This window comes from Lynx canadensis, chromosome C2, assembly GCF_007474595.2.
Source record: "Lynx canadensis isolate LIC74 chromosome C2, mLynCan4.pri.v2, whole genome shotgun sequence".
NCBI lineage: Eukaryota > Metazoa > Chordata > Mammalia > Carnivora > Felidae > Lynx > Lynx canadensis.
This window is the reverse complement of record NC_044311.2, coordinates 8,506,735-8,517,612: the sequence shown is the minus strand read 5'-3', so window position 1 is coordinate 8,517,612 and position 10,878 is coordinate 8,506,735. Positions and strand designations below refer to the sequence as shown.

The window sequence follows — 10,878 nt, the reverse complement described above, 5'->3', positions numbered from 1 at the left end:
GGTCCTAACCCCAGGGCCTTTATGACCGGATCTTGACCGCTACCCGAGGAGAGTTTCAAGCTGAAGCCATGTCAGCTGCATGCACTTGAGCGTGAGTGTCTGGGGGTCTGCGGCTCTGTGCGCCCTTTGGCCTGAGAGGGTTGCAGAAGCCTCCAGAAGCCTCCTCCACGTCTGTGTTGACTCCGTTTCTCTGGCTTTTCTCAGCCTCTTTCCTGTTCACCTCTGGCCTCGGCTGTCTGGCAGGCCTGACTCACAGGAAGCCACAGCCAAGTCACCTGGTTAGTGTCAGTCACACTGGTCTTGGAGCATCTCTCTCTTCAAAAATAATAGAGGCAAAAGCAAATGCCTCAGTAAGCACTGCGTTTTGCCACGGATTTCATCCGAGTGGTGCTCTTAAATGGTCAGTTCTGGGAACTCCCCACATGTCAGATGACTCCTCTTTGGCAAGTGCGATATAAGCAAATCATTTTCTCTCCCGGCAACCGACTTGCCTCCTCCCTCCCTTTTCCTCCGCAAATATTTGCAGAGAACCCGTGTGTCCCAGGCGCTGCGCTGGGGCTGGACGAGAGATATGAAGACACGGTGTGCTGGGCCACAAGCTCCTGGTGCACACGGGGGGAAGGACCAGTAGACACATGAGAGCAGACGGGACAAGTTCACTGGTAAGGGGCAGCACAGGGCGTGGCTCTCAGCCTGGAGATCGTCCTGGGCACAGGGCCAGGTGTGAGCAGTCCAGGGGAGGCGCGCATGGGGAGACATCCCGGGCAGGGTCAGACGATCCTTCGCCACCCTCTTTCACGGTCAAGTGAAACGTTCCCTTAGGCAGCAGCCTTCATCTACCCTTGGGGCCCACTGAGGTTGCACCACTCTTCGGTTCCCTGCAGGAGGGAGTGCAAACAAAAGTATAGGTTGGAGGAAAGACAGAGGAGGGCCGTCCTTAGGGTCCCCACACCCCTCGGGGGAAGCTGATAGCAGTGCCTTTCCGCCTCAGTGTCGTTGGGATCCTCTGGGTCCCCTGGTGGGGGAGCACCCCCATGGGCACAGTGGGGAACAGTAGGTACAGAAGGGACAATATGTTTTTACACAATGGTTTTGGTACCTGTGACACATCCCCTCAGCCCCCCTATGATTTCAGCTGTGGCTCTGGTGGTAAGTTCAGTAAGTTCATGTCTGAAGCTGGGAGCCCACCCAGCTCTCCCACAAGCACACCCTGGAAGTGTGGGAAGGTCACGCCCAGGAGCCACCGTCAAGGGGAGAATGAGAGCCAGTAGACAAAAAGCTCATCCTTTGGACAGAACGTTCTGGAAGGAATTCTGTACACTTGCCGGAGGTTCTAGAATTGAGACCCTGTTGCCCAGCAACCTTGATAATACACATAGGGTGACTTTTCGTCCTTCCTGGGCTTGCTCACTTCCTTTCCCTTTACCCCTGCGTCCTGGGATCTCCTCCCAAACGAACGAGTCCTGTCTCAGGCTCTGCTTCTGGGGGAACCCAAGCTAAGAGAGAAGTGCTATTAACAACTGGAGGATCTGAATGCCATCTCTTACCTTTCAGAATTGTCACTTACACCTAAACCAGAGAGGAGGAGAGTCCCAACACTGGCTTTGAAACGCCTCTGACCCACAGGAAATGGCTGTTTTCAAGGTGGGCTGTGAACAGGGCTTATTGATATAGAAAGCTCAGAGGACCTGGTGTGGGGATTGGTCGGGGGACTCAATTTAGCACGTGGCAAGAAATTCTGGTTTCACCCAGGGGAAAGCTGCTGGATATTGTTTCCTCAGTCATAATGGCCACATGTTTTAAAACCCCACAGTTCTAGAAGGATGAATGGCTGGGAAAAGATTGGGATAGGGAGGTTGTATGTGAACCTAAAAACTCTTATAAATATTTTTACGTTCATAAAAGCCCATTAAGAAAACAACAGTGAAATTTAAACCTCAAAGAATTGGAAATCAAAGTTAACAGACGATTACTTTTCCTCGTCCTTAACCTCAAGATATTGGACTGAGGTAATGACGGAGTGATGTATGGAGGACAAAGATTTGGGGACGAGGCATTCTTAAGATTCCTTTTATCCTCTGAATTACTTTTGATCTTCATATACGCTATGGAAATTCTTTCTGTTGTAGAAAGTAAATACATCGCAGATGGAGTCAGACTCATGTATTTGGCGAGGTGTGGTAACTCCCATCCAAATATTTCTTTTAATTTTACTCTGCTCATCAAAGGGCCAGCTCACATGGAAAGTGTGCTTGGTGTGCCGGAGACCAGGTTACATTTCTAGGTTATTCACGTGTTTCACGAGACACTTAACAACACAATAGCCCTGAAGGTACATGACAGCGTTTAGTTTTATAGACAGGAGAGCTGAGGCTCTGTTATGCATGCAGTATGAGCAGACCTGGTTTTAAAACTTTGAAAGGTTTTTCATGTGGATATATTCATGCATGGTGGGGGGGGGGGGGAAGGGGCGGGGACTTGCCAGGCCATGTGACTTGCCTTTGGGTTAAAATCATGATCATCTAAAAATATTGGAATACATGCTGTTAAAAAGCCCACTTCCAACAATTTTGCATTGGAGAAGGCCGTATTTGTCTCAGGGAGAAAACACTTCTTTAAGGAAATGCTCCGATGGCTCACTGGTCATGAACAAGCTCCCTGGCTCTTGTCAAGACAACAAGAGAAATTACTCGGCTTGGATCGCTTAATATTAAGAGATTTAAAATGTTTCCCCAGTGAGCTCAAGTCAGAAGTTAGAGAGTGCCAGCGGTTAAGATACGCCCAAGGCAGGGATGGTCAGTTTTCAACTGTGTGTTTTGTTTTTGTCTTTTTGTCTTGTGCAGTCCTTCCCCTTTGTTGCTCTCAAACCTTCAGTGGATCCCATCACCCACGGAGCACTGCATTAGCAGTGTCTTCGGAAACTAGAGGGGAAAAAGCAGATACGTCAGCGTCTGGGCAAAGCCATGCCAAGGAAACACAATAGTCAGCAGGAGCAGGGAGCGGACGGTCAGAAGGCAGTAAGACAAAGCTGGCAACAGTTGAGATTGAGAGGTGACGTCCGTAATTCTCCACCTGTAGAATTATTCAGGAAGCCGCTGGATCTCGTACAGAGGGAGTCTGGATGAGGTTTCGGTTTTCCTTGTTTGTTTGCTTTCTCCTGGAGATTGTAAGAAACCGAGACTTAGTCAGGCCACAAAGATTACAAAGAGAGTGTGAGCCAGTTGACTCAAACCCCTAAAAAAGATATGGTGATTTCGTGGTGACTTCTTGGGCTCACTCCTCTTCCCAGTCACCTGAGAGCCCGTTAATTCGGGGCCATTTTTTAACATTTATTTATTTTTGAGAGAGAGAGAGAGACAGAGTGTGAGCAGGGGAGGGGCAGAGGGACAGAGACGCAGAATGTGAAGCAGGCTCCAGGCTCTGAGCTGTCAGCACAGAGCCCGACGCGGGGCTCGAACTCACAGACCGTGAGATCGTGACCTGAGCCAAAGTCGGACACTTAACCGACTGAGCCACCCAGGCGCCCCTGGGGGCATTTTATATTCAAGTTTGTTAGATAAATGGAGTTGAAATTTGATTTTACTTCTGATTCATCACCTTTGTTCACCAACTGTACGACTGCGATAACTTCCAATAACTAACCCAGCCTAAATTATTAGTAAATGTGGTCTAATTTTTCAGACCCCCCCCCCACCAGACAATTTATTAAACTCACTTGAAGCGTGTGATAGGATGTAAATGGAGCTCTTGGGGCTTGTTTACGGTGTCCCATTATAACCTTGACCCTTGGAATCCCCGTCCCAAGGCACTGATCATGCACACATGCTCCAGCACCATGAAGCAACTTACAAGGGGGTTCCAGGATGGCTGCCAACGTCAGTTTTTAAAATCCAATGGGAGAAGGTTTCTGGAAAGATGGAACAGACGTACTCTCTGTTATCTCTCCCGCTAAATCCAGCTAAAACCTCTGGACATTACATAGAAAAGAAATGTAAGGAACGGTGTCACGGTTCATGAGTTCGAGCCCAGCGTCGGGCTCTGTGCTGACAGCTTGGAGCCTGGAGCCGGCCTCCGATTCTGTGTCTGTCTGTCTCTCTGCCCTCCCCCACTTGCACTTTGTCTCTCTCTCTCAAAAATAAAATGCAACGTAAAAAATTAAAAAATTAAGGAGACTCTGAAAGGTAGACCTTGGCTGAGGACCTCAGGACCCCAGGAATGACAAGCTGATGTTTCCCTGGGTGTTCTTGGGGCCCCGTAGATCCCAGACTAAGACCAAAGGAAGCCAGCAACTCAGATATGCCAATGGTTGCAGACAAAAAGAAGCCCCAGGAAAAGCCTGCTCTCTCTAGCCAAAGGACTGGGAAAGGGGCAGTCTTAAAGACAGAAAACCTTTAGGCGACCACTGCTCTCCTCCAGCCAAACATCACAGAGAGCACTGTAGTCCTACTCCACTCGTTCTAGCAAAAGCCAAGTGGAGAATCTAGATTTCCACCTCAATAGGCTGTGACAAGGCACGTCCCCCCCCCCCCCCCCCGACAGAGTGGTGTCACAAAAGGTAGGGAGTTGGGACTTTTCATCTCTGAGGTACGGACTTGCACTTCCAGGTGATAATGAGGTACCCCTTCCCCTCCTCACTGGGGGGTGTCAGAGAAAACCAGGTGGAAAGTCAGGACTTCTGCCACTGCTCAGCAGTAATGAGCTCACCCAGCTCATTGGGAGGTGACCGGGAACAGTAACCAAGTGCCACCCCTGTCCCTTCAACCAGGATAATAACAGCAGAGACCCAGTGGGGGAGACTGAACTCCTATTCCCACCCAGGAGCACAAAAAAAGCTTCCTCCCTTCTCCTGTTTTGACTCCCACCCCCGTAAGGAAGTGATGTCTCCCTTGGGAGCAATGTGAGAAGAATCCTTCTAACAATGTAAAATTTAAAAAAGATCTCGAATCTCATAGTACCCCAGATGTCCAGGTTTCAATTGCAAATCAGCAGTCATACCAAGAACAAGAAGATTTCGACTTGAATGACAAAAGACATCAATACACAATGATTATGCCCAAGTACCAAATACAAATATCAATGTGAAATACCAAAACAAATACCAACACCAACACCGAGATGACACGTTGGAATTATCCGACAAAAATTCAAAACCAGCCGATATAAACCCATTTAAATGAGTAACTATGAACCTACCTGAACAAATTAAACTTTAGAAAACCCTAACTAACAAATAGAAGATATAAAAAAGAGCCAAATGAAAATTTTGGAACTAAAATATACAATAACCAGAATAAAAGCTCAATGGCAGAATGGAGAGGACAGAGAAAAGAATCAATAACCCTAAAGGTAAAACAATAGAAATTAAGACTCTGAACCACAGAGGACAAAATAAACTGATAAAGAACAAAATCCGCGTGATCATCTCAGCAAATGCAGAAAAAGTGGCTGAAGGAATTCAACACCCCTGCATGGCAAAAACACTCAACAAACTAAGGATAGAAGGGAACTTTCTCAACCTGGTAAAGGGCATCTATGAAAAGCCCACAACTAACACACTTAATGGTGAAAGATTGAGTGCTTTCCTCCTAAAATCGAGAACGAGACAAGAATGTTCCTACCACTGCTATTCAATACTGTACTGGAGCTTCCAGTCAGGACAATGAGACACGGACGAGAAATAAAAGGTATCCATACTGGAAGGAAAGAGGTAAAACCATTTTATTTGCAAAGGACATGATCTTACATACAGAAAATCCCGAGGAATCCGGTAAAAAATGAACAGAGCCCCAGGAATATAACAAAACAAAAAGCGAAACAAAACAACAACAACCAAAAAACCTAGAATTTGGGGTATCAGAGCCCGAGAAGGAGGGGAGAATGGGAGTGGAGCTGGAAAAATATTTGGAAAAAAAAAAATAGCTGAAAATTTCCCAACGTTAGCAAAAGACATAAACCTACATATCAAGAAGCTGGGCAAATCTCCAACAGGATAAACCCAAAGAAATCTGTGCCACAATTCCTGAAAACTCAAGACAAAGAAATCTTGAAAGAATTCAGAGACAACTGAGGTGTTACCTGTAGGGAAAACAATCCAAATGACAGTGGCTTTCTCATCGGAAACCGTGGAGGTCATAAGGAAGCAGAGAGGTATTTTTCAGGTGCTGAGAAAAAAAGACCTGAAACCACTGAATTTTATATTCTGAGAAAATATCCTGTAGCAATGAAGGGGAATCAAGACCTGCTCAGATGAGGGAAAATTGAGAGAACTGGTCACCGGAGGACCTACTTTACCAGAATGGCTAAATGTAGTTCCATAAAAAGAAAGAGAACCATAAAAGAAGGAATCTGGGAATGTCATGAGGGAAGGAATAACATAATAAAAAAAAGTCAGGAAAGAGGCTTTCCTTTTCCTCTTAACTTTTCTAAATTATGTTTGACTGTTGAAGCAGAAATGACAACATCATCTCATGTAGTTCTCAAAGGATGTAGGTGGAATATTTGAGGAAATTGTATTACAAATCAGAAAGGGTAAAGAGATATAAAGTGGGGAGTACATTTTTTTTTAATGTTTTATTTATTTTTGAGACAGAGAGAGACAGAGCATGAACGGGGGAGGGGCAGAGAGAGAGGGAGACACAGAATCAGAAGCAGGCTCCAGGCTCTGAGCCGTCAGCCCAGAGCCCGACGCGGGGCTCGAACTCGCGGACCGCGAGATCGTGACCTGAGCTGAAGTCGGACGCTTAACCGACTGAGCCACCCAGGCGCCCCAGGGGAGTATATTTTATACACTTCACTTGAACTGGTAAAAAGCAACATCAGCAGACTATGACAGTTACAGACACATAATGTAATACTTACAGCAATTGCCCAAAAAGGTATGCAGAGAGATACGCCAAAAACATTACAGAAAAATCAAAATGGAATTCTAAAGAAACGCTCGGTTCTCCCTCAAGATGGCAAGAAAAATGAAACAGAACGACAGGAAAACAGAATAAACAGAAAACAAAAAAGTAAAATGATAGACTTAAGCCCTAGCATATTAATAGTTACACTAAATGTAAATGAACATATCCACCAATTAAAAGACAGAATTTGGTGGAGTAGCTTTTTTAAAATTATTGAATTAACATACTTCAAGAAACTCACTTCAAATATGATGGGATAGGTCTGTTGAAAGGATGGGAAAAGCTATGCCAGACAAACATTAATCAAAAGAAATCAGGAGTGGTTATATAAAGATCAGAAAAAGTAGATTCGAAGCAAAGATAATTATTAGAGATAAAGAAGGACATTACAGAATGATAAATCAATCTCCCAAGAACGCATGCCCATTTGAAAGGTGTACGCAGCCAACAACTGAACTACCAAATGTGTGAAACAAAAACTGATGGAATTGAAAGGGGAAATAGACAAATCTACAGTTTTAGTGGGAGACTTTAACACCCCTCCCTCAACAATGATAGCAAAACCACACATAAAATCAGCAAAAATAGGGGCACCTGGGTCAGTTCAGCATCTGACTCTCGATTTCGGCTCAGGTCATGATCTCATGGTTCCTGGATTTGAGCCCCGCATCAGGCTCTGTGTTGACAGCGTGGAGCCTGCTTGGGATTCTGTCTCCCCTCCCCCCTCCCTGCCACTCTCTGTCCCTCCCCTGCTCAGGATCTCGCGTGCTCTCTCTCTCTCTCTGTCTCTCAAAATAAATAAATTTCGGGGCGCCTGGGTGGCGCAGTCGGTTAAGCGTCCGACTTCAGCCAGGTCACGATCTCGCGGTCCGTGAGTTCGAGCCCCGCGTCGGGCTCTGGGCTGATGGCTCAGAGCCTGGAGCCTGTTTCCGATTCTGTGTCTCCCTCTCTCTCTGCCCCTCCCCCGTTCATGCTCTGTCTCTCTCTGTCCCAAAACTAAATAAACGTTGAAAAAAAAAATAAAAAAATAAATAAATTAAAAAAAAAATAAAGATAAAAAAATAAAATCAGGTAGACTATAGAAGAATTCAACAGCGCCATCAACCAAGTGGATTTAATCGATCTGTATAAAACACTTCACCCAACAACAGCAGAATGCACATTTTATGCCCAGGGAACATATACCAAAAGAGATCATATTGCAGGCTATGTTATAAACATGAGATCATGCCATTTGGGATGACTTAGTATTTGCTAAGTGAAATAATAAGTCAGGCAGAGAAAGACAAATACCATAAGATTTCACTTGTATGTGGCATCTATAAAACAAAACAAACAAACAAACAAACAAAAAAACAGAAACAGACTTGGAAATACAGAGAACAAACTGGTGGCTTCCAGAAGGTAGGGGGTGGGTGGAGGGATGGGTGAAATAGGTGAAGGGGGTTAAGAGGTACAAACTTCTGGGCTGCCTGAGTGTCTCAGTAGGTTAAGTGTCTGACTCTTGATCTCAGCTAAGGTCTTGATCTCAGGGTCATGAGTTCGAGCCCCACGTTGGACTCTGTGCTGGGGGTGAAGCCTACTTAAAAAAGAAAAAGGTAAAAACTTTGTAAAGTTATAAAATAAAGAAGTCACACGGATGAAAAGTAAACCTCAACAAACTTCTAAAACTAGAAATAATACAGAATATATTTTCTGGCCTCAATGGATCCAGACTTCAGTTTAGGATCAAAGAGGAAATATTAAGAGAAATTTTAAAATACATTAAACTGAATGCAAATGAAAATACAACGTATTAAAATTTGCAGCTAAAGCTGTGCTGAGAGGGAAATTTATAGCACTAAATGTTTACATTAAATAAGAGAAAAAGTCTCAACTCAATAATTTACAACCCCCATCACAAGAAATGAAAAAGAGAAAAATAAACCCAAAAGTAGCAGAAAGAAGGGGAAAAAAAGGTAAGAGCAGATATCAATGAAATTGAAAGCAGAAAAATAATAAAGTCAATTTTAAAAAACCCTGGTTCTTTGAAAAGATCGGTAAAATTGATCAAACCTCTAACAAGAATGACAAAGAAAAAAAACGAGAAGACACAAATTACTAACTTCAGGAATAAACTGGGGGCATCACTGCAGAGCTTGGAGATGTGAAAGAATGACAAAGGGATATGATGAACGCATCTACACAAATAAATTTGACAACTTAGATGAAATGGACCATTTCCTTAAAAAGTACAGACTCAGTATGAAGTAGATTATTAGGATAGTCCATCACAATTATGAAAATTATTCATACGTTAAAAATGCCCCCACAAGAAATCTCCAGGCCCAAATGGATTCAATGGACAATTCCACGAAATGTCTCCAGAAGAATTAACGCTAATTCTATACCGTCTCTTCCAGAAAATAGAAACACTCTCTTCCAGCGTCACTTCATAAAGCCAACACTACCTACAACCACAAGAAAGGCAATACCAAAAGAAGAAAAATACAGACCAGTATCCCTTATGAATATATATGCAAAAATTCTCAACAAAATGGCAGCAGATAGAATTCAACAATATAGAAATGGAATTACACACCATGACCAAGTGAGGTTTATTCCAGAGGTGACAGGCTAACTTAATATCGGAAAATCAGTCAGTATAATCCACCATATTAAAAAGTTGAAGAAGCACATGGTCACATCAACTGATGTAGAAAAGGCATTTGATAAAATTAAACATCTATTGTGATAAAAACTCTCAGAAAACGAATAGTGAACTTCCTCAACTTCATCAAGAATATCTACGAAAACTACTGAGCTAAGATCGTGCTTAATCATGAAATTCTGAATGCTTCTCTTCTCAGATCCGGCATAAGATAAGGATATTCACTCTCACCGCTATACTAGAAGCTCTACCATGCACAACAGTCAAGAAAAGGAAATAAAAGGCACAGAAATGAGAAAGGAAGTAAAACTGTCCCTATCTGCAGAGAATATGATTATGCACATTGAAAGTCTCACAGAATTTATAAGAAAACTAGAATTGGGGCATCTGGGTGGCTCAGTCAGTTGATCAACCGACTCTTGGTTTCGGCTCAGGTCATGAGCCCACTGTTGGTGAGCTTGAACCTCCCATCGGGCTCTGTGCTTCTGATGCAGAACCTGCTTGGGATTCTCTCTCTCCTTCTCTCTCTGCCCCTCCCCAGCTTGTGCTTTTTCTCTTTCAATCTCTAAATAAATAAATAAATACTAAAAAAACACAAAAAAACAAAAAACAACTTCCAGAAGTAATGAGTTCAGTAAGGTTACAGGATATAAGAATACACAAAAAGCAACTGTATTTTTGTATACTAGTAAGGAACACATAGAAACTGAAATTAAAAATACAATGCCATTTAAGCTGCTCAAAAGAAAATGGGAATACTTAGGTGTAAATCTAACAAAACATACATAGGACTGGTTTGCTGAAAAAATACCAAACACCAGGAAGATATTCAAGAAGATCCAAGTAAATGAAAAGACATGCTGTGTTCATTAATTGAGAGGTTCAGCATAATAAAGATGCCAATTCTCCCTAATCGGTATGTAGGTTTAACTCCCAAATCCCAGTGAGACTTTTTTTTCTAGATATTGACAAAATTATTCTAAGCTTTTATACAGAAAGGTGAAGGGACGAGACAGCTAAAACAATTTTGAAAAAGAAGAAAAAAGTGGGATGAATTACCGCATCCAATTTCAACACTTGTCATATAGGTATAGTATTTAAGACTGTGTGGCAATAGTGAAAGGATAGATTGATGAACAGAACAAAACAGAGAAGCTAGAAAGAACCCCACACAAGTACGAGCAACTGATTTTGGACAAAGGGGCAAAAGCAATTCAATGGAGGAAAGACAGTCTTCCCAGCAAATAGTGCTGTAACCACTGGGTATCCACAGACAAACAAACAAACAAACAAACAAAAAACAACAACAAAAATGAACCTTGA

The 10,878-nt window shown here is 43.3% G+C and overlaps 1 long non-coding RNA gene across 1 annotated transcript; it reads left to right on the top strand.

Moving 5' to 3' along the window:
• The first annotated feature begins 541 nt into the window (after positions 1–541).
• On the top strand, positions 542–2,896 carry LOC115524171. Its single transcript, XR_003971965.1, has 3 exons — positions 542–662; positions 1,555–1,644; positions 2,844–2,896. It is a non-coding gene; the product is annotated as an uncharacterized LOC115524171 (long non-coding RNA).
• Positions 2,897–10,878: the final 7,982 nt, after the last annotated feature.